Below are 25,107 nucleotides of genomic sequence, written 5' to 3'. Positions count from 1 at the left end.
TTCTCCATGCTGCTGCTAGTTCATCCTGGTGCTGAGCTTGCTGTTTATTGCATTTGCCTGCTTTGCTCTTTTGCTGGCTTGCTGGACTGCTGGATATCCTCACTAAGAAGATTGGACTTGCCCCCAAGGAGTACATCCCTAAACAGCAGGAAGTAGTCAAAAGAGACATATGCTTCCCGATTCCTTCCTTTCCTTCTTCCTATTCTACCTAGTGTTAGGGGAGGGGGGTACAAAGGAATTAGGGTGGATAAGGATTGGAAGGGAAATGTAAAAACTCTTCCAGCATCTGCAGCAGCTCCTTTGTGTGGTGAACATTCCTCCTTGCTTCAGGAGATAGTCTCCTCTGGATCATGGTGACTCCTGCCACTCAGACATCTTGGACTGCTGTGATCGCTCCCTGTGTATCCTTTAAGACTCAGATGAAAGATTCTTTACGCACTTTAAAGTACTGTATTCTGTGCTGTGGTTTTGTCTTTTTTTTTCTTTTAATGGAAAGGAAGATAAAATAATCTTCACAGAATCTACTATCAAATAGCACCTATGAATGCTTCATAATTTTGTTTTCATAACAGATAAAGTAATTACCATCAGAAGCATATCCTAAAGTAACCAGGATGAGAGATACCACTTGACATGTGGCATCTTATCATATGCTATATAAGATCAACTATTGTTTCAAGTGGCTTCTGCCCAGTGGGCAGGGTTACACTGGCATCTCTTTTAAAATATCCCTATAAACAACTCACTGGCACCATAGCTTTGTTCTTGGCATCTTTCTAGGAGTCACAAGACATAATGGCATTGTGTGTGGTACACATATGAACACTGTTTTCTCTGAAATATGGCATGAGTTTTAGATGTACAAAAATCATATAATTTCAAGAATATGGTCCCTATAATAAAACATGAGAGCTATAACCCAATAACTCAGATCCAACTGCTTGTATTTCCTATCTCTTATAGAAAGAAGTTCATATTTTTATGTTTTTAGAGTGCCTAAAGAATGCCTGTCAGCATTAAATTTATATAATATAACTTGGCAAATTTATTATGAGTTGGCAATGTCATTTAAAAGAATAGTTTAGTACTTACCAATAACAGAAATCTTCTTTAAAAGCTACATTAAGTAACTTTTGAGTTTCAGTAACAATTCCAACTGATCCCATAACTTGTGAAACCAGAGAAAACTCAATACCATGCTGGCTGTAAGGTATAAAATTTCAGTTTCACAGAACTGAACAGGTTGAAAGCTAAAGATTGGAAGAAATTATACCAAATAAGTAGAAACCATTAGAGACCTATAAAGACTATTATCAGTGGGGCACAAATAGACTTATATGCCCATACATCTCTAGTGATAAAAGGAGATTTTAAAATAATAAAATTGTCAAGCATGAAACAAAATTCAATATAAACCAACTTAGTCTGACAGATGTCTTCAGGACAATAATAGAATATGCATTGTTCTCAAGTACACCTGGGAATGTCTATAGGGCAGACCATATAATAGGCCAAAGCTAAGATCCAACCAATTTTAAAGGGTTGGAATCATATGGAGTGGCTTAATCAGCCAGGTGGCTGGCCACCCATAATGCTTTCTGGCAGGTGCCTTAGACCCCGAGTGTCACTGATTATCTTGTGAAAGAGTTGACATGGACTGAATGCAGCCAATCTGGGGACTTGATTTTCAGAGTCTTTAGCTCTGCAGTTCCTGGCTGAAGGAGACCGAACCCTCTGGATAGACCTTTTCTGGAGCTCAGCTATTCTGCAGAAGCTACTCTGCCATTGTGTGGGTAGGGACTCAGGCCCAACATTTATATCAAAGAGCACCTGGGCCCCCAGTCTTTCTGTGTCTTGAAGACAGCCAGAAGTGACGTCTGTTGGGCTTAGTGAGCATCCAGGCAAATGTCCCTTCCCACCAGGATGTATAGAGTCAGTCAACTAAGGTGATGCCTTTGGGACCCTGTGTCACTGGACATGGACAAAGATTCTACAGTGCAAGTCACCAGCACCTCACCGAGGTAGGATAGGCCAGTGTTCCCCATCCCCACTGTTTTCTGTTATGCCACCTTGCCACCCTATTAGTGGCCACTGACAGTGAGGACAAGGTCCTTGGAGTGAAGACTGAAAACGGCTCAGGATAGCATCCGGCATTTCAGACCATAGGCAAAGCTAAGCGACGCTGGGCATAGTCTGGTTACAGTAGAGACTTCCCCACTGAGGACGCCAAGTATTTGAACTCCACAAACTCCATAAACTATAACTTCAGCGTGAAGAGATACGAAGAAAAGTAGAGCAAACCCCCCCCATTCTATTCCAAGCAGCATCCCCCTACTCTTTCTCTAAACTCAAACACAAAGTTCGTTTCACCTCAGGATCCCTCTGTCCACATTCTTCCTGGCCCCAGTAACAACACCATGCATCCTTAAAGTGAGAGCGGCAAGGGTAGAGAGACTCACCAGATGAGCGTCGTCTCTTTGGACCAAGGCACCCCACCCTGATGCCTGACTCTGAAGATTTTCCCACCCAGGCCTACTCAGGAGACTGGAACCCCTCTTGTAATGAGCTAATGGGCATGGGCCACCCAGACAACTGAAAATACAGCAACCATCAAGCTATCTGACTTAGACACTTCACTGAAGGAAAGGGAGAATTAATCACAGCGCTAACAAAGATGATCCCTGAGATTTATATGAGCTCATGTCCATGTTCCCAGAGTGTTTACTTCCCTGGAGCTCTTCATAGAGCGTTTCCAGTGCCCAACTCCTCTTTTTGTCTTGGTTCTGGTATAGGAATTGTATATTAAAAGAAACAAACAATCAAACAGAGATTAGACCTAGAGACATAATTAAATTTTAACAACATTTATGCAAAATTTTGCATTATATGAAAGAAACCATTTTGTGTTGCTTTATTTGGAAATTTTTTTACCAGTGGTGATGCTTGTGTCATTTATCCTAGATAGGGATTTTGAAACTGACTTATTGTGTAAATGATGTTAAACTGGATTGCTATACTCTAAAACGTCTATGTTAACTACTAACAGATTCCAATGTACATCCTAACTACTAAGGTGCTGGGGGCAGGGCACTTTGGAAGAGAGTTAGATCATTAAGTGGGAAGACTAGCACACACTTCAGCACCCTTAGTTGGTTGTTGTCTCTTAGAGGCCTGCTCTTTTCTGAAAGGAAATGAAGAGGGATAGATCTGGAGGAGAGGGAGGTGGGGTTGGGGAAACTGGCAGGAATGGAGGTAGGGGAAGCTATAGTCAAGATTTTATATGAGAGAAGAATCTACTTTCAATATAAAATAATAATGGTAAAAATAAAAAGTATCAGAGAGCTCCTTGGTACCTTCCATCACTTACAGCTATAGCAAGAGATGGATGAACCAAGCAGTGGTCAATGAGCAAGCACTCAGCCTGCAAGAGCCTTAGTCTTGTATTTCCCAACCATTAGAACCATTGGAAATATATTTTCTGCTTTATAAATAACCTAATTGATAGGATTTTGTTATAGTAACTCAAGTGTAGTAAGATTACAGACATTCTGTATGACTATAGCTTCTTTGACTCATCTGATAGTGGCTATCAGAGAAAACTTACAACTCGATAGGGAAAACAGAAATACACCAAAGATTTCAACAAATGTTTCTTCAAAAGATGAGTAGTTGGTCAGCAAGCATGAAATACGATAAACCTAATATCGTTAGCTACTAGCTGAATCAAAACTAAAAATGTGATATGATTTCAAATGCATTTCAAATACTAGGAGGACTTTGAGAAATGGGAACACTCATACATTGCTGATGCGAATGTAAACTGTACAGCCATTTTGGAAGCAGCTTGACGCTGTTTCAAAGGTTAAAATACAGTATTGTCATAGGATTTCTATAGTCCATACATTTGTACTGGAGGTACACAAATATGCTAAAATTAGCAAGGGAAGTTTTATGTAATCATTATGGTAGTAAAGGGAGCTTGTGGTATAGAGCTAAGCTAAGCTACACCTACAGGAAATGTAGCTATGAATTATAAACCAAATACTATAAATTAACTATAAATATGCTGAAGGAATCAGAGGATCAAACTGTTTCCACGACGACGTTTTGACATCAGGAGTTGGGGGATGTTTGTGAAGTGGCTTCCCAGGATTCTGACAACGGGAGTCAAGAACTTAGAGTGAAGGGGGGGGGGGGGGAATTACACAGCGACGGAGAAGGCAGCAGAGGCTTGTTAACCACACTTAGGGTTACCTTGCTGAAGGTGGATTAGTAGCCATGGACCTAGAGACAGGACAGGAGGGCTCTAGGGAGCCTGAGTAAAGCTTAGTCCGAGAGACTGTGCTGATTGACTGATGATTGTCAACTTGACAGAAATTAGTGCCATCTGGGAAGAGGGACCCTCAGTTAAGGAATTTCTTTCACTAGGTTGACCTATGGGCATGTCTGTGAGGTATTATTATTTTTTTTTTTTTTGGTGTGGAGTGATTATTTATATAAAAAATCCCAGCTTAATGTGGATAGTACTGGGTTGTGTAAGACAGCAGGCTGAGCAAGTCATGAAGAGTAAACCAGCTAGAAGGGTTCCTCTGTGGTCTCAGCTCCAGTTCTCGCCTCCAGGTTCCAGCCTTGAGTTCCAGACCCAGCTTTGATTCATGATGGACTGTGAGTTATAGCTGAAATAAAACCCTTCCTTCCCATGTTGCTTTTGGTCATGGTGTTGGTCACAGCAAAAGAAAGCAAACTAGGACAGAGAAAGTCTTTCTTAGTTTCTGCTTAAGATAAATGAAAACATCTTTCAACATAAAATCTGAAGACAAGCTCATAGTGCATTATCCAAAACAGCCAACTGCTAAGTTGGGATAAGTGAATAAATGTGATTTATCTACCCTATCAGTTGACATACAAATATTACTTAAGTGAATATTAAGGAAGAAGTTACAAAATGGATGGACTTTGAAAACATCATACTCAGTGTGTTGACAATGTTCTGTTCACAGGATTTAATAAAGTTAACTCTAGGTCAGTAGGTGGAGCAAGAAACCAACTGACAGGGATTCAAGAATAGGAGGGACTTTGAGTTGAACAATATTTAAGACAACGAGCAGAAGTAGAAGGGACTTTTAGCTTTTGGGCGTATAGAAGTCAGAAGAAATTTTTAGCTCTTGGGCTTTTAGCTCTTTAGCTCTTGAGATTCTTCAGTTCCTTGGCCTTTGGCTTTTGAGCTAGCAAGCCTTTGGCCTTGGGTTTTTTGTTTGTTTGTTTGTTTTGTTTTGTTTGTTTGTTTGTTTTGACCTTTTCCTCCTGGGCTGTCAGCTGGGCTAGTGAGCCTTTTGGGCTTTCCCATGATGACGTGAGCTAAGTAGGAAGGTCAGCTGGGTGCTTTCTCTGCCTCTCTGAGCTAGCAGGTTTTCACCCCAGCATCTGGATCCTGAATCTTTGTTGGTAAAAATAGAACATTTGAGATTTTCACTTAAAACAACACTCCCCGAGTGATACACATCCTGTTGTTATTAGGTTAGTGACATGGCCTAATAAATGTTTATTACTAGGCTTATAATTATTACAGCAGTAATATCGAACCCACTGAAGTGCAGGTTAGGAGCTTCCAAAATAAAGAATGACAGAGACAGTTGGCCACCCCCAAAACTCTGTAACGTTGGAGCAACACATTCAGCCTTCTGGTCCAGTATATCTTACCTGACAGACATATTTATGTAGCAGGAATTATTGAGGACTTACTTACCCTGTCTGGGAGAGCTGGGCACTTGATTCAGACTGCATCCAAGCTTTCCCATTTTAGGCAGAATTCTGTCTGTGGTAGAAAAGAGGACACTTTTTTGCCCAGTGGCTCTGCCACAATTGAAGCCATTTCCATAAGGAGGTTCTTTGATGCTCATCATCTTTTTTGAGGTAGGCTGGAGTGCTTCCAGGAGTTGACATGTCTCATTGACAAGGAATCCTTAAATTAATAAAAAAAAATCTTTAAATGCCATATTCTGCACTTATCTATTTTTATATAAACTATATCCATAAAATCCTATCTATTTGTTAAACCTAGGATAAATATTCCTGTGCTGTTATAATAGTATTTGATATGACCATGAATCAAATTGACTATCCATTAACTTTCATTACTTAATTATCCTAACCAGGCTGCAATAGCAGTTTTAAAAGTATTAGAAGTAAACTTTATATTATAAATGAGTCATATGGGTACAATACCTCATACCAGTGTGTGTGTGTGTGTGTGTGTGTGTGTGTGTGTGTGTGTGTGTGTGTACAATGCGTGTGTCAAGGATAATCTTAAATTTTTAATTCTATACCAGTGTATCAAAATAAATTTACTTTTGCATCAATACATACAATTCTATACCAATGAATTAAAATAACCTAATTTGAGAGTAACAATTAAAACCTTAAGTTGATACTGCACCAACCAAGAAGAATACATGCAGTAAACATTGAACCCCTACTCAGATCTAGCCAATGGACAGGACATTATCCACAGTTGTGTGGAGATTGGGGACTGACTCTGACATGTGGTGCCCCATATTTGAGCACTTCCCCTTGGTGGGGAGGCCTGGTGGCACTCAGAGAAATAGGCAGGCTACCAAGACGAGACTTGATAGGCTGTGACCATATGGTGGGGGAGGAGGTCCCCTTCTGTCACAAACCTAGGGGAGGGGAATAGGATGAAAGAGGGAGGTAGGGAGGAATGGGAGGAGACAAGCAAGGGGATAACAATTAAGATGTAATCTGAATAAATTAATAAAAAACAAACAAACAAACAAAACAAAAACAAAGAAACAGAAGTCTTAAGTTGAGGGGTAGATTCAATAATCTACCTTTTGCCTTATCATTTCTATATATTCTCTATATTTCCCCTTCTTTCTTTCCAACTCCTACCTTCATGCCTAAGAAAGAAAGATAGAGAAAGGAAAATAAAAGAGAGAAATTCTTGCATCTAACGTCGTTTTCTCTCTGAATAAGACCATTAATACCTATAATCAGTACTCAAATGACAATAAATATCCATAACCCAAGAAAAAAACTAAAAAGTTAGCCAATCCTCCTGAAGGGAAATGGGGCATCATCCTCCTAAGGTTGCTTCTCACTCTTTTGGAGCATAGAATGCCTTTTTGAGGGCCCAAATAAAATGGGAAAAAATGGTTAAGTTAGTCCAGTCTCTAAATGTTGAGGAATTCCAGGCTTAAGAGAAGTCCTGTTTGAAATTTTGAAATGCTGGACCAGTTGAGATCAGCAGCTCTTTTTTTAAAGCTCTCCCAGGATCAAGTCCTGATGAGGAACATCAGTTGATGATGGAATATTCAGGATGCTGGAACAGCTATGTCAGTGTCTCAGCATCCTGAGGGATGAATATTGTCAGGTGTGATCCAGAGTCATCAGTGCCTGTTTCTTTTCTTCTGAAAACATTCAACTTCTCACAAACATTATGCAGGCATAAAGTTACAATTATATGACATGTCAGGTCTGATCCACAGTCATCAGTGCCTGTTTCTTTTGTTCTGAAAACATGAAACTTCTCACAAACATTATACAGGCATCAAGTTACAATTACATGACATATACAGAATGCACAAATCAGTTAAGAATGGTTTTCTCTTCTTGGTATGAGCATAAAAAAAGACATCTTTCCATAAGTTAACTTGAATAGTAAACCAAACTGTAGTACCAATTTTATTTATGTCATTTAAAAGAATGGCATGATAATTTTTTTTTTTTTTTTTTTTTTTTTTAGGATAGTGTAGCCAAGGATTTATCGGCCGTAGCTGAAGTTCTGACTGGAGACATATTTATGTCTCAGTCAGTTTTAGAGCTGTTCCTATGTGGAGGAATCAACTGTTGTGTTGCCTGGTCCTATTTGGTTTTCTTTATTATTTCTTTCTTCTTGTGTGTGTAACCAAGATATTCAGCAGGTCTCTACCTCTCATATCTGATCCTCATTATTCTAGGTGGAGTCCAGAACTCTTTTTTCTTTTCCTGTTAACATAAAACTTCCCTTGAAACATAACATAGTCTCTGTCATCCAGCATAAAGTTACTGTAAGCATAGAATGATCCAGTTTTTATTTAGGTCTGTTATATTTTTATTTTCCCCGAAGAGGATGAATAATATTATCATTGAATATATAAGTATCTTTATGTTGATAAAATCAGAACCAGATTGTAAGTTAAAGTATGTATTTTAGAGAGATATAGATATTCGTTTTATGGAGACAGGGTTTTCCTACGTAGCCCTAGCGCTGCCTCTTTCCCGAGTGGTGGGATTAAAGGCATTAATTCATTATGTTGTGTTAGAATTCCTATCAGTTTCTATGAACTGTAGCCTGTTCTGAGCATTACTTATTTATTTTTGCACTATTTATTTAGCGCTGATTAAATTGCCGTTCAGTTTCCCTAGAAGTTCCACACTAGGAAACCATCAGGCAGTTCAGAGTATAAATTAATTACTTATTTTTGTGTTAGTCTGAGTTCCCTGAGGTTTATCCTGCATGGACTCAAACTAGGCTGTCTCTGGGAAGTTTCCCAGGTGCCATGGTGTGAGCTGATTGGACTAGATCCCACAGGCTCATCAGAGGTCCTCCCTCTGTCTCAGTTGTTGTCTGTGAGAGTCTGCAAGCAGTAGCTACCACGTTTGTGAGATCCATGGCAGCAGTTGTGCCAAATTAGAGTGTGTGCAACTACATAAGTTTTGGAGGGGAAATCATATTCTAAGGAATCCTTCTTCCCCTTAACAGCAGCTTTGTGTCTCCTGGGCAGGTGCGCATGGGACAAGCAGTGGCGGCTGCGTTTTCGTCAGCCAGCTCTGTTGTTTTAAGTCAGCTCCGTTTGTCTCCCATTTGCCCACAGTAGGTTTTAAGCTTGGGTTCTTTGGCTAAGAAACTGCCTTTTACCCAGAATTTCTGAGGCTTTAAACTTAGATTCAAATCCCACTTTGGTTCATCACTGCTGGGGGCCATTGTGTTGTTGTTAGTTTAATGGTATGGCCTAATAAATTTTTATTATTAGGCTTATAATTATTACAGTGGTAATATTGAGCCCACTATCATACTCAAAAGACACAGACACTGGTTGTATTTTAGAATAAGCCTTATATTTCCAGGGGCTGGACAGATATCCACCCCCTAAACTGTCTTCCAATATCTCTTATCCTCTACCCCACGCCATAAGTTCTAACAATTCTATCTGGGCTAATTCCCATTCATAATCCCCAAAATACCTGCTAACACTGTTCATCTGGGCCATTTTTTTTCCATGTGGAATTTCAGAGTTCCTCCTCTGGGCCCACGTGGCTCTTTTCTATCCCTTGGCGATGGTCTTCCTTCTTCCTCCATCAGCCCTATCTGCTGCTCCTTCCCAAGATGCTCTGTCCCAAAATCCTGCCAGCCTTTGCCACATCCACCTCCCCTGCCTAAGCATTGGCTTTTTTTTTTTTATTAGTCAAACAGGGAGGCAAGGTTAAACCGCAATACTAGGGCTACATGACAGTCTGCAGTAAACAATTAACAAATACAAAGCACTAGACCATACTCCAACAACTTCCTCCAACAAGGCAACAGCCACTTCAGCAAGACCACACCTCCTAATCTCTGTCAAGCGGTGCCACTCCCTAACAACTAAGCACTCAAATAGATGAGCCTATGGGGACATATTGTATACTTTAATGAACCAGTTACATAGTATGATAATGACACCTTGAAAAGACACCTTTTAACATTCTTAGGAATTGTCTGATGAGATGGCTGAGCTGGTAAAGGCATCTGCTACTCAGACTAGTGACCTGAGTTCAATTCCTGGAACCTAGCTGGGAGAAGGACATTCATACAATAAGCAAGAAAATAAGCAAAGCCCCACCCAGCAGCTGATTTGAATCTGACGCTGAGACATACAATCAAGCATTAGGCAGAGCTCAGGGAGTCCTGTGGAAAAGTGGGGGTGAGGGGAGGATAGAAAGACCCAGAGGGGACAAGAGTGCTTCACATATGTAACCTATGGGCAGTTTGATCGAGAGTGCTGTCTATGACACGGACTCCTTTGCCTGCTTTCGACCACTTCTTCCTAACTGGGCTGTCTTGCCAGCCCCAATGGATGAGGATGAGCTTGGTCCTGATGTAACTTGATGTGCTGAGGTGGTTTGGTGGGGCAGGGGGCTCCCCTTTCTGAGGCAAAAGGGGAAGATGGGTAGGGAGAAGGGGGTGGGAGAGAGGGACTGGGATGAAAGGATGGAGGGGATGTAAAGTGAATTTATAAAGTAAAAACAAATTTAAACAAGAAAGAAAATGAACAAATAAAATATGAGTACATTTTTTTTTATTTATTTATCATTTTTATAAAATCCCTAGGAAAGAAGGCTGGCTGTTGATGCATATGCTGTACTTTCAGTGCTGGGGAGCTTTTTTTTTTTTAATTTCGCATACATCGATAGAATTTTTTAATCTCATGAGTAATATGATGTAAGAGTGAAAATGACGAGAAAGCAGATTTGTGCCTTTATGCTTCTTAATGAGAATTCCCACGATGAACTGTGACATATGGTGGCCTTCCTTTTCTGGTAGATGACTCAGACACGGTGTAATGTGTCTTAAACAGAGGGCCTTGGAGATGTATCCTAGATGAGAATTTTCTGAAATAGACATGAAAAGTTGAGGGTGTAGTGAGATGAAGTGACTTATCTAAACCCCAACAAAGTTGGTCCCTACTTTGCTACCCAGCCCTTTTCCTTCCTAGGCAGGAAATTCTTTATTTCTGAGTGCTTTCATAGTCTGTACCATATTTAACTCATTATATTTTTGTACCTGGGATTCATCCAAATTCAAAACACCAGTATCTAAGAGTTAAACTTCACTCCTTTAGCTTGAAATGTGAAATTTCTTATTGGTATAGATGACTTGTTACCCAAAAATTCATAGGCTGTAATCCTAATTTCCAAATGTGATACTAGGCATTGAGATTTATATAAACCAATCCCTCACAAATGGGACAAAAGTCTTCACAAATGGAACCCAGAGACTTCTCACTGTCTTCCATCACCTGAGGACACAGTAAAAGGGCCCTCACTAGACCCTGACCATTATTAACTTCAGTCTAGAGAAATGTGAAAGACAAATTCCTATTGTTTATAAGTTACTTAGTCTACAGTATTTATTAATACCTGTGCAAACATTCTACAACACTAATTTTATCAAGGAAACAATATATAGCTATGTACCCAATTGTTTTATTTAAACATCATCACTGAGACCTTATTAATTGCCATTTTCAGTCGCCTATAACCACTGTTCTCTGCAGGGCATCATACAAATAAATGACAAAAAAAAATCAAGAATGAGATAAGAGTGTCCGACTTCTCCACTCTTATTCAATATAGTGCTGAAAGTATTAGCTACAACAATAAGACAAGAGAAATAAAAATGGGATATGGAAAGAAAGAAAACCCCTCTATATTTTAATAATGAAAACGCTGACAAAGAAATTAGGAAGACAATCCAATTTTACAGTGGCTTCAAAATATACATTCTAATCAATCCCACCAAGAAAGATATCTATAATAAAAACTTGAAGTTATTGAAAACACTAGGCAATAGTACAATAACCTCATACATTAGCATAATTCTCACTGTCAAAATGACTATGCCATGAAAAGCAATCTATATGTTCAACACAATTCCAATCAAACTTCAATGACATCCTTCACAGAAATGGCAAAAAGAATCCTAAAATTGACATGGAAGAAAAAGAAAAGACCCCCCAAATAATCAAAACAACCTGGGTAAAAAGAGAAATGCTGGAGGTATCACCATACTCAATCCAAGTTATACTATGGCCGTAGTAGTAAAAACATCATGGTACTGGAATAAGCATGGCACATAGATCATTGGAATAGCTGTACTCATGTGGCTTTTGGACAACCATCCAAAATATACACCAGAAAAGGTCGCAAGTGTAAAAGAATTGAAACTACATATGCAGATTTCAGTGTAATCTGTGGATATAAGTAGACACCTGGATTCATTTCTTGCTGCTGGAATCTGTCCTTAATGTTTAAAATGACTGGACAAGCAGTTGAAGTAAAATATTATGAGTGTCGTTCACTATTATACACAGGACACATTTCAACTTGAACTGTCACTGACCCTTTGTGCAATATGGGAGAACATTACACTTGCTCTTCCACATGTCACGAACAAACACTAATAACTTCTTCTTGCAAGAAAGAGGCTCAACGGAAATTTTCCAGTCTGCTTTTCATTGCTGCGATAAAGACGGTGACCAACATAGTGGGGAGGAAAGGGTTTACTTGGCTTATATCCCCCATCACAGCCCTTTGTTGAGGGGAGTTAAGGCAGAATCAGAATCAGAGCAGACATGGAAATGGGAATTGAAGCAGAGACCATGGGACAGTGTTGTTCACTGGTTTGCCCAACCTGCTTTCTTATACAACCCAAGGCCATCTTTCCAGGGGTGCTGCCATCTACGATGGACTGGGCCCTCCCACATCAGGCATCAATCAAGAAAATATCCCCCTACATGCCTTTCTGATGGAGGCATTTTCTCAGCTGAAGTCCCCTTTTCCTAGATGACTCTGGCATAATTATGTTAAGCAGACAAAAAGAAATTTAGCCAGGAAAAGAGTGTTATTTTACTCATAATAAAAATGGTAGACATTTTATCTTCCCTATGGGATGCATTTGTGAAATGTCTTTCAAATTTACAAATATGTTGTATTTAACCACTTAAAATTAAAATAATACTGAAATGAGGACACTTGCAAAGACCAACACTGTAAGATATTCCCAAACACTTTTTACCTTAAAAGTGTGTTAATACATTTGAACAAGCTGATTCGACTCAGCCATGAAGCTTTGCTTTAGTTTCTGCTGAAAAGCTAAACAACTGGATATACATTTTTTTTTCTGTTTTACATTTATTAACTAATAAAAGATCCTTAAAAAGCTAACCCTGTTTTTTAGGTGGAGTAACATCTAAAATCAGAAAGGTGACTCTGGCTGTGTAGTTAGAGTCTCCTCAAATCATGAAGCCCTTGGGTGCTGAATGAGAGTGAAGGGTACCTCCCTGTTAATTTTGTTTCTGTACTAGCAGTTACTGAAAGAAGTAAACAGAAGGGTAATACATGAGCCAGTTGAGGTAACCTGGCACCCACAAGGTAGGCACTAGTACAGCTTCCTCCCTGGCTGGTGGGTCCATAGTTACTTCAGGAAATGTGTAGACACTGGCCACGCTGTTCCTTAGCAGCTGTGGTCTTCTCCGATAAGTCATCAATGGATAGCTTCTGGGGGCAGTGTGAAAAAGAATTCTTAAAAATTGTGATAAGATGGGCATGGTGGCACACGCCTATAATCCCAGCACTTGGGAGGCAGAGGCAGGTGGATCACTGTTGAGTTCCAGGCCAGCCTGGTCTATAAAGCGAGTCCAGGACAGCCGCACCAAGACTACACAGAGAAACCTTGTCTCGGAAAAACCAAACCAAACCAAACAAAAAACAAAGAAACAACAACAACAACAAAAACAAACAAACAAACAAAAATTGCTGTAAAGATGCTGAAATCATAGTAGATGACTTCTGATCAGGAGATAGGACAGGACCCAGTTATCTTTAAGGGGCTGGCCACTGGGAGTTTGACCATGCTCCAGTGAGTATGTGAGCAACACACATTGTACTTGGTGTATTAGGGGTGAGGGTGGGGTGAGGCAAGAGCTTGAAGGTGGACCTGGGAGGAGTGAGAAGTCAGTTTGATCGGGGTGCATTGTATGAAATTCCCAAATAATTAATACAAATATTATGTTGGAAAAAATAAGATGCGAGGAAGAAATGCCGTCTAGTTAAGACTAAATACTGATGTGGAGTGTGAGGTCCGGAAATGTCAACACCTGACTGTTCAGCAATGTGCTAAGATGATGTTGGTATGTGCAGAACCAAGGGCTCGAAATCATTTGGCTGTCAGGGTTGCTTGATTTACCCAAACTGAAAGTAAGTTTCTCTCTAGATTTCTTACTCAGTGTAGCAGCAGGCTGTCTGTACTGAGTCTGTTAGGCTGTATATCATTTTCTTATTTTGCAATTCAAACCCAATGGAATTTAAACTGTTCAAAATTTGAATTACTGAAATTTAAGCTGATCCATTTTCTTTGATTCTTGGTAGTTTGCTTTGTAATTTGGTGTGATCTAATATTTTACTTATGCTTAGTACATTTACTTTTCTCAAACTACTGTATAAAATTTCATTATAAACACCACGAATATATGCTTTTATTTTTCAAGACTGCATGGAACGGATTCCTGACTTTTATTTTATTCCTTCATATAATTTTTCACATTTGAAAAATGTATTTAGTAAGAATTTAAATGAATTGTTTTAGGTTAATTATATAATGCAAATTACAAAGAATGTCACAAATCCTAAATTACATTAACAATAATAATAACAATAAGTCAGTGGGCTCACTAATTCTCTACGTATTATGGTGAAAATAAAAAGCTCCAGGTAAAACTCCTTATCTTCTGTCTCTCCTATGTGTGTCTATAGCATTCCCACTACTGCTAACCTAACACCCACTATAAAGGCCCCATGCCACTCAACTCTGAAAGACACTCACGCTATGGCCTTTCCAATAGCTGTGCACAGTTAACTCAAATGGGAATCGTTCACGTGTGTTGCAGGACAACTGTTCACCTGGAGCTGTGCAGCATGCTTGCTTTGCTTATAGCTAAGCCCAAAGTATTCATTTGGTTGCCTGCCCACCAGAGAGGAAAGTACCCAGTGCACAAGAATCAGGTCATACTCAACTTTAGATGCTTGTCATTGCCAAAGTGCCTGGCACATTAGCAGTGCTGTGCACATGCTTGCTGCAAGAGTAGACAGAAAATTGCATCTGATTTATAGCTAGCTCTCTGCCATGTAGTTGGGTAACTCAGATACCCAAGCTCTCTTCTGCCAAAATGTAGTGGCTTCCAGCAGGAGCCATTTTAATCTACCAAATGAATTCTGTAGGCTAGGACACTAGACGGTATTCACCAGGGGGATTCTTTGGGATCGCATCATCTCAACCAATTTGGAAGGGCTAGCGTGGCTTCATTTATATGATGGGGTCTGGCCAGTGTTGGTCTTTCAATACACAGGCTTCCCACATGACTAGCCTGGGTGTCCTCACCTCAGGGTGGCCTCGGGGTGGTTGTGTCTGATGGAGCAGCTCCTATGGTCTTAAGAGCACGTGCTATGGACACGAAGGGAGACCCCGTAAGGCTCATACCTTCTGTGCTCTTAACTCCAGCCAGTTACAAGGGGAGTTGAGACTCAGGTGTGGAGACAAAGACTTTTTCTCAATGGGCTTGGGGCAAGCATCTCTCAGCCATCTTTGATCTACCACAGATACTTGTAAACATCATCCACTTCTCAAGAAAGAGTTGTCAGTACATAGACAACCAACCTACATTAGGAGTGTTTACATGTTTGGTGACTAAGGTTGGCCTCTCTTCAAGGCCAAATATCCCAAACAATGGAGGCTGGCAACTCTACTTTAGTTTTTACAAAAATTTGCGTACAAATATGGAAAGGAATGTTAGCAATCTTTGAGGTCAGTGCAAGTTTCTTGAAAACTGCGCTCAATTCTTTGAAAATATTTTATGTGTTCACTCAAGTGATGGCAGAGACAGTGCATTTCCTGGACGCAGGTACTATAGCCATATGTTGAAGACTTGAACATGAGCTCTTGGTAGCTGCTCAACTGAGGTAAAATGATTCAAAATGTCTTAAAGTGTCTCCCTGGTGGTCTCCAAGCCAAGGGCTCATCTTGTTCTTGTTTTCTTTCTTCAGAGAAGAATGTAAATGTTACTCTCAGCTCAGCTGCTGAAGCCCAGACCCAGACAACAGAAGACAGCTGTGTCTGTCACTCTGCCTGCACTGAGGTGTAATCACTCTGCCACCAAATACCTTTGAAGGCTCAGCTGAGAAATGATGGTTGTGCAGAGCCTCAAGGGGCACCACTCCATCTAGGAGCTCACTTATGGCATATCCTTCTGTTAGGCCACAGGAGCTTGGAACTCCATGCCCTGGAGCACATCATACTGAAGTCTGACCTAACAGATTTGCCCACCACAGGAGTCACCCTTCCAAAGCTCTTGCAACCAAATAAGAAAGCTGATCACATGACACAAACTTTGATCTATGTATACCAAACGAAGCCTTGTTGCTGTTTGTTTGTTTTACTTTCAGCCCAGCATCAGTTCCTCTGCCCTGAGTGATTAGCTTGCTTAGCTTGTGGACTTCCTGAGCTGCACAAACCAAGCCCTGCTTTCTGAGAGTTGAAAGCAACTGTGTATAGAGCAACTGTGCTCCAGGAAGTCTGAACGGCTTCAGGACCCTGAGTCATTTGCACTGAGGTGACGCCTGCTCCTATGACTTCTCTTCCTCCTGTTTTCTTTCTCTTTGTCCACTATTTGAAATAGTTTTCACCAGGAGAACTCTATGCAGAGCATCTAAAGGAAAGAGATGACTTGGACAATGTCCCGATGTCTGGTCTTCTTTCCTCTTCTTAGGAGTTATCAATCAAATACAAACAGGCCATAGGGGTATCACCCTGGCAACCTGATCTAACTCCAACACCTTCCTCAATGCTCTGACTATTACCACAATGGTGGTGTTTTTTCGGCTCTCCTGATATTTCTTTCTTGCAGTCAGACCAGAGGAACATCATTTTTTGTGTTAGCCATGCTTTCTCTGGTACTGTCCTTTTCCATAGAAACCATATTTAATACACATACACATTTAGACCAAGAAAACAATGGGTTCATAAATACATTTTGCTTGCAAAGTTTGCTGATAAGGTTACTTGGCCAACATTTCTTTGTAGAAATCATGTTTGAAACTTATGACTAGCTATTCACATAAGCTCAAAAAATTCTATTTACTTTGTGTGTCACACACACACACACCACTCCATGTGGGAGTGCATGAAACTATTACATGGTGGTACTTTTTCACCATAAGCATCTTAGCTGTTAGAATACTGTGGCTGTGGTATTTAAAGTCTGGGCCAGCCAGGAATCTGTTGCCCCAGGCCATTCAACCAGACACTTCTGCAAGCAGGCCAGTGACAAGAACATTTGGGGTTGGGAAGGGAACAGAATGTTGCTCTTTCTTCCTGTCATTGCCCACATAATTGTATGATAGAAGTATCTCTCTCCTCTCCCCTCTCTCTCTCTCCTCTCTCTCTCTCTCTCTCTCTCTCTCTCTCTCTCTCTCTCTCTCTCTCTCTGAAGTAGCTCTCCTCTTCCCTCCATGCAGACAAGGAGCACGTCCCTAGTGTTTTCCTCCTTCGCACCTACCTATTCATCTGAGTCTTATTCGCTGGGTCTCCACTCCTGTTCTCAAGGTCAAGGCCATCTAAAGCAAGCAGTAGATTCATCAAGAGTGTAGCAAGGTCCAGGCTAGCACTAGGGGCTGAGCCAGGGCACCATTAGGTCCCCAGGTGTCTGGAACTGTGAGCTAAAGAAACCTCTTTTCAACCATAAAGTTAGCTTACCCTAAGTATTTTGTTAGAGTAACAAAAATGCTGGAGAGATGGCTCAGTGGGTAAAGATGCTTGCTGCTAAGCGCGATAACCTGAGTTTGATCCCAAGGTAGAAAAGGAGAACTGACTTTTGCAAATCGTCCTCTGACTTTATGTGGTGGTTTGAATAAAATAAAAAAAAAAAAAAAGACTTTCCCTAGGCCCATAGAGAGTGATAGTATTGGGAGGTGTGGCCTTGTTGGAGTGTCACTGGAGCAGGGTTTGAGGTCTTAGATGCTCAAGGCATGCCTGGTGTATCTGTCTCTTCTTGCCTGTAGATACAGATGTAGAACTCTCAGCTCCTTCTCCAGCACCGTGTCTGCCTGCATGCCGCCATGCTTCCCGCCACAATAAATGGACTAGACCTCTGAACTATAAGCCAGCCCCAATTATATGGTTTCCTTTGTAAGAGTCGCTGTGGTGTCTCTTTACAGTAATAGAAACCCTAACTAAGACACTTCTATATGTATGCTATGTAAAATAAGCACCTACACAAATGTATACACACACACACACACACACACACACACACATCAATCAACAAACAAGCTTGAAAGTTGACTAATACAAACACTACTTTATATTATTCACCTAGTAATTTTCTGGCTGATATTTAGCATTTAAGTTTTTTTAAACAACCTTAAAATGTAATTCCTTCTTTGGAATTATCTTTGTTCAAGATATGAAATGAATATATGGCTGAGTTAGAATAGAATAAAAAACATTCAAATCATTATCTATTCAAAAATCACTCATTTCAAAACTTCTTAGTACAGGAATTAACACTGCAAAAAAAAAATTACACCTAGAAATACATTAGAAAGTAAAAGGATCTTTTTCTAAAGATTTTATTTTATTTCATTGGCATAAACGTTTATATTATTACACATAAATTTTAAAAAACTACATACAGCAAAAAGAACCATGAAGCAATCAGGAATTATACAAATGTTGCACTCATGGTGTTTTTGGCTAATTATATTTGGCAACCTTGCAGAAAACATCTTTCCTATCTCGGTGCATCTAAAATTCTGAATGAAAATCAACACCTATCATATCTCCTCTCTGTCAACTTAAAACATCTATCTAGACCTAAAAACATCTTAACCCCTAAACAACTAGCTTATTTTTTTAAATAAATAAAATTCACAAGAATAGCGAGCACTTCCATCATAATGGCTCTTATCTACCCTGTTAATGAGAGGATACAGTCACAGTAGTACGGCCTCACAAGAAAATCCTACAGGCATTATGACAACTTTTCTCCCTTAATGAGCAATGGGTACTGAGGGAGTTCTAGGCAATGTTTTATGTTATTCAAAGGTCCCGCTCAAACTAAGGCACCAGCCAAGGACAATACAGGTGGTAAACCTTAAACCCCTACCCAGATCTAGCCAATGGATAGAACATTCTCCACAGTAGAGTGGAGAGTGGGGTATTACTTTCTCACATATTCTGGTGCCTCACCTTTGACCATGTCCCCTGGAGGGGGAGACCTGGTGGCACTCAGAGGAAGGACAGCAGGTTACCAAGAAGAGACTTGATACCCTATGAGCATATACAGGGGGAGGTAATCCCCCTCAGGAACAGTCATAGGGGAGGGGAATAAGGGGAAAATGGGAGGGAGGGAAGAATGGGAGGATACAAGGGATGGGATAACCATTGAGATGTAACAAGAATAAATTAATAAAGGAAAAAAAAAAACAAAGGTGGAAAATATTTGGTAAAACGTTTTTGATAGACTTACTTTTATCTAAGAATTATTTAGCAATGGTATAATAAGGTGGATGATGGCATACACTGTATTGTCATGTGGACAAAAAGTAAGTTCTCATGTGGTGCCTCATGCTGAGATTGTCGTTTGTATTTTCCAGGTAAGTAGACTGCAGTCCAGAAGGCAGACCGCAGAGTTGGCTGGACCAGTCTCACAGATCCTCATCTTAAGACTTTTGAGCCTCCCTCAGTAGGCCAGAGTTTTATAGAGCAAACAAAAGCTGCTAACTTTTGAACTTAGCTTCCCTGCAGATAGCCAGCTCAAATTGGTTCGCATATCCTAACTCTGTGTGGGTAACAGCTACTTTATGAGGACAACATTCCACTGAATAGATTTCTGGGAAGCCTTGCAGCTTCTGCTCTTTTGCAGTTTCATCTCTTCAAATGTCCTTATTTGATGATTTTACTGTGATTTAATGCCTGCAGGAGGGCGAAGGGATGAGAGTAAGGACCTCGGCGGGTAACCATCATCAGAGTCTCAAAATAACAGGTTTTTAAAAGTGGTATCATTGCAGTTGCCAAAAATCTAGAATCTTTATTTGCTTAGTGCTGTCAGTTTTCACTCCTTTTCTCGTTCTGTGACAAAGCACCACAACCGAGGTGCATTCTTCCTCTTATGGAAGAAAAAGCTTATTTGGAATTATGGTTCCAACGAGATAAGAGTCAGTGATGCTGGGGACAGTGTGGCTACAGGCAGCAAGCATAGCACCGGGAGCAGCAACTGGGAGCACCCATCTCTACAGTGAGCAGAAAGCAGAGAGAGCGATGTGGAAAGGGCGCCAGTGCTTAAACTCTCAAAGCCCGCCTCCTCTGACGTAGGTCCTCCTAGACGTACCTAAATAGCGCCACCCGCTGAGGAGCAAGCGTTCAGATGGCTTAGCCTATGGGGTTCTCATTCAAACTTTTAAAGAAGGAATGTGTATCGAAAGTTACCATACTCACGTCGTTGCCTAGGAGTTTCTGCAGGAATGAGATGACTTACCAGCCAATGTAAAGCCAACGGCTGGGAATAGAGCGGATGAGTTGATAGTCATTTATCCCGTGAATAAAGTGACTGGCTTGGTGCTTGGACCAGTAGTAATTCGTCACGTGGTTGTGCACGTTAGGCATAAAGACAATAGTGTCCTTGACCTTGTGAGGAGATAATCTTGTAATTTTAGGAGTAGTCTCGCTGTCATTATTACCACCAGGGCCTTCCATTGACGTCCGCCCTCATCTCAAACACTGTTAACAGCAACGCTCCTGACTCTGTTACTAAAGTATCACCGGACTGACTGAGCTCACGTGGATGGCTAATGACGTAATCAGAAGTGGAGGAGGAGCAGCTTCTGAGCACAGGAGCAAAGCACTGAAAATAGCAAGCACGCTCTGCTCTCTGGCTCAGGAGCCAGCCACGTTTTGTTACAGCGTGTGCTGTAGTTCCGTGACTTGAGAGCAATTATCTTGCATCCCCTTATTTACTGCAGTGAGCACTTCGTGCTGAGCATGCTTTTAATTTAGAGAGAAGACTGCCCATCACGTGATTTCTCAGAGTCTACGCTTTTGATGTTGGATAGTTTGTCCTTAGTAATGGTCTAATTATCCCACTGGAGGAGACGTTTTGTTTCAAAGGGATTATTCATGGCCTGAATCGGATACCCTGAAGCTGCCAAGTAATAAAGGAGATGGTTAAAAGTCTAAATCATCTTGCCTAACTACTAACTAAAAGCCAATTAGTTGGCCTTATTTTGGTGACCACACTGTTGCTATTCTCTTGCAAAGCTGAAGAGGTGGGATCCAGTACATATTCCATTTCAAATGGTTTCTGCAGGCCATAGAAAACTGGGATTCTGCTCCGTGTTTGTCATCTCTTTCCACAACCATTTATTTAGGCTCATGTTTTGTTTTGTTGGCTTTGTTTTATTTCACTTAAGCCCCTAGAAAATTTCTCAACGTTACAGTGGATGAAGACCCTTAGGATCCTTTTAAAATAAATTTTGAAATGGCTCCAATACAACCTTCAACTGTTGATTTATTACTTTTGTTTGGTCTTAACGCCCCCTAGTAGTGTCATTAAATTTTCTCTTTCTAAGTAAGAGTAATGTTTCCTGGGTGAGCTCACTGTGCTTTGATGAGTTGGAAGTTCCTACTTTGTGGGAAGTGTGTCTAAGCACTATTCTTTTGGATTTTGAACTTAACATGGAAGAAACTTCATATATGTGTGTGTGTGTGTATATATGTGTGTGTGTGTGTGTGTGTGTGTGTATGCATATCTGTGCATCAAGCAATTGCCTGGTGCCCAAGAAGGCCAGAAGGCCTTGTTGGGTTCTCAGAGGCTGAAGTTACAGACCGTTGTAAGCTACCTACCGTATGGATGATGGGAATTGAATCTGGTCCTCTGGAAGAGCAGCCAGTGCTTTCAAATGCTGAGCCATCTCTCCAACTAGGAAAGACTCTTCCTGGTGTAAGGATGTAGCATCTGTCTTCCTTTCCTTCCTGTATCTGCCTCCCGCCCCAGATTGTAACACAAGATTCCAACATGAGATTTAAGGAAGAAGCCCACTCCCTAGATGAACTAGAAGTGTCTGCACCAAAAATCCAGGGCAGGCAAAACACCGGAAAAGGGGAGAGTTAGAAACAACATAGGGCCGAGTAAGCCTACCCATGTGGGCTTCGAACTTGATCCTTGCAGGCCTGAGTGAATGGGCTTCCTGACCTCAGTTGGCCTTCTGTGCTTGTGTAACCTCAGAGCCAGTCAGCATTCAAAGTGTTTCTCTTCTCTTTCCCTGGGTGATACAAAAATAACTAATTGCTATTTATAAGAGAGCTTCCCTCCCCCGGGTAACGAGGAAGTTACCTCTCAATAAGATCAAATCACTGCATGCTTCCTTACAAATATAGTATTCGGAGGCTTTGTAGACTGCATCTCGGCGGGGCCAACCTGACTGCCATTATGCGGCAAATTATAACATGAAATTAACATGGCTTCAGTGTTAGTCAAGTGTTAGGCACAGCTCACTAGGCAGCACGCCATGCCCTCCATTAGCGATATCTTTTAATATTTGTGCGTTTGTCCCTGAGAGAAGAGAAAATTCTTTCTCATAGCAATGTTGTGATGCTTGACTAAACAAACAGTCCTGGGTTCGTTTTCATTGAAAGTTTGTGTCTCTTTCACTCCCATTTGCTTAATTTTTAAACCTTGTTTTGGTTCATTTCTCAGTGTCTTCTCCTCCCTCTCAGAAAACTTTTGTTTTAAAAAAAAACTTGAATTTTCTGGCTATGTATTTTGTATGTTTTATTAGGCTCCTGGTTAGCTCTGTCTCATTCGTGTCTTATCTGGTGAATGATTCTTGGATTCTTGGATTCACTGGCAAGTTTTAAGTTAATGCTCTATTCGATTGTTGCAAGGTTCTTCAGGTCCTCTTCTTAACAAGCATATAGTTAAAAGTCAACTGTACTGGCAAATGTCACACAGCCGGGTTTTTTTGTGAGAGGATTGTGGCTCACTTGTCTTAGCATGGTGCAAGCATGCCTGGTACAGGGAGGAGGCACAAGCCCAGTGCACAAGGGCACCTGTTTGTGAGCATGAACTCAGGTCTAGCCACATCACAGACTGAAAGAGCTTTGCAGCATCTAAGTATATCCATACAAACCCTTTTCTTCTTCCTTTTGGATAGTTGGTTTGCTATGATAGGAAAACATTTGTAGCCAGAAAGAGTTAAAATTCCAACTCTCCCCTTTCATGGCCTGAGGTGAGTGTGAAACCCAGGCCTTCTGACACTGAGGTCGAACACCAGAGCCAGTGGGGCCTCTTACCCTGAAAGCCACTCAGGTATCTGCTTTGGGCCAAGTGAGTTCATAAGCACCATTTCGATTTTTAAATCCTTTAATAAAATTGTAGCTGAATCTCATCTCCTTAGTCCATTTTCAGATAAAATAGTAATTATTCACAACACCGAATTCAAGTTTGCGAATTAGACAGGTGTCAAGACCACTACTTCTAAAAGCCCACCAGCTCTGGCAAATAGCAGGAGCCCTCTCGGCTGTTTCCGGAGACTTACCTTTAGCCAACACAGAAAGAGCAGATCCAAGGAAAGGCCCTGAAAGCCTACATCACTTGTGTCAATGAGTTGAAAAACACTTTATTCATCTAGTTTTTACTTTGGAGATGAAGAATTGGAATCTGGTTTGCTTCCCACTTGGATTCCTTCTATTATACCACGGAGAGTTATTTTGAGTCAACCAGAAAATCTGCAAGGACATCAAAATGATGCGCGCTCTCTCTCTCTCTCTCTCTCCCTCCGACCTCAGTAATGACAGGTTGAGGTCTTAGGGAGCTTGGGAGCTAACCCTCAAAGCAGCTGCAGGGCCTGGGAGTCCAGGATACATGTTTTAAGTTCTCCAAATAAAAGGGCCTGATAAAGAACTTCTCCTCACAGTAACCAGAGCAGCTTGTGGCTCTCCTGTGACACCATGGCTCCTGAGACCTCAAACATGGGCTGGGCTCCTTTGAAGCATCTGCGCTGAGCCCCAGGATGGATGTCAGAGAGCACCTGGCCCCTGCTTTATTTCCAGCTTTCCTTTTATGTGACATGAGACAAATTTCAAAGTTATTTTTGGCTCCTATGTCCTCACACATTCCATTTTTAGTACAGTTGCAGAATCTCGACGGTGTTACTGTCAAATAACATCTGACCACTGGATACCTCTTTTCAGTGCTGCCACTTTCATCCCAGCCAGCATCTTGTCTTCTCTGGAAGACTGGAGATGCATCAGCTTGGCAATGGTCCAGATGCATTTTCAAAACTTGATCATCACCGCATTTGTGAGTTAATGGCCCTTGTGAGAAGGACTTAGCCTTAACCAGGGAGGGGTTGTGGGACCTCCGCTGCCTCTCTGGCTTCTTGTTTTCAGATTCAACTCTTTCTTCTCTTGCATTTGTGACACCTCCTCCCATTGTGACCCCGCCAGGGGCAAAAACAATCGGACTGCCCAATTTTGAGTTTTGAGCTTCCACTCAATTTTAAGTTGAGCTCTTTTCCTTACAAAGCTAGTTGGCTTCCATTCTTTAGCTATACCACCTCAAAACTAACCCACAGTGTCTCATGAATAAGCCACCTACTACCTTTCCCTTTCTTTACACAGTCTCAGAGTTTGTTAGCTTGCTTCCATAGTGAAACTGGCCCTCATGTGACAACCTTAGTTTGTTCCTAAATAATAAGCAGTTATATAAAACCATTCCTTCCTTCCTTCCATCCATTCCTTCATGTTTTTAGATGGTCTCATAGAGCCAAAGCTAGCCTTGAACTCTCTGTATAGCCCAAGAAGACAACTTTGAGCTTCTCTGGTCCTCTTGCTTCCTCCTCCTGAGGGCTGGGATTCCGGGTATGTGTTGTCACTCTCGGTCTTATGTAGTTTTGGGGATTGAGCCTAGGGCTACACGAATGCCTTGTAAACATCCTGCTGGCTGAAATGCATCCCTAGTCCAGTTTTTGTCACCTCTGATGGGCACAAAAAAGTGATATATTTCATCCCAACTGAAGATATGTATGAACATTTTATAGTTAGAAATTGCTTTAATTGGAGTTTTCGATTTTCATTATAGTGTATGAATAACAGCAAATTAGAGACAAAATGGTTTTTATATGAAATGGAGGTTTATGACATTGACCAATAGGAGGGTGGAAAGACTGGAAGTGGTGGTTGGTGGAGGAATATGGAAGATGGCTGTTTGTAAGGTATATTCTGCTTTCTGTATCAACGCT

At 40.9% G+C, this 25,107-nt stretch overlaps 1 long non-coding RNA gene across 2 annotated transcripts; it reads right to left on the bottom strand.

Moving 5' to 3' along the window:
* Positions 1-10,371: 10,371 nt before the first annotated feature.
* Positions 10,372-24,227, bottom strand: LOC311609564. Of its 2 annotated transcripts, none has more exons than XR_014783440.1 (3): positions 24,049-24,227; positions 22,005-22,128; positions 10,372-10,647 (listed from the first exon to the last, which is right to left on the bottom strand). It is a non-coding gene; the product is annotated as an uncharacterized lncRNA (long non-coding RNA). The 2 variants fall into 2 exon arrangements; XR_014783441.1 differs by lacking the exon at positions 24,049-24,227 and adding an exon at positions 22,200-22,342.
* Between the last annotated feature and the right edge of the window lie 880 nt (positions 24,228-25,107).

The sequence above is a fragment of the Acomys minous genome, assembly GCF_964271855.1.
Source record: "Acomys minous genome assembly, chromosome: 12".
In the NCBI taxonomy this organism is placed as follows: domain Eukaryota; kingdom Metazoa; phylum Chordata; class Mammalia; order Rodentia; family Muridae; genus Acomys; species Acomys minous.
Note: the sequence above shows the minus strand (reverse complement) of the source record. Positions and strands in the feature narration are given on the sequence as shown.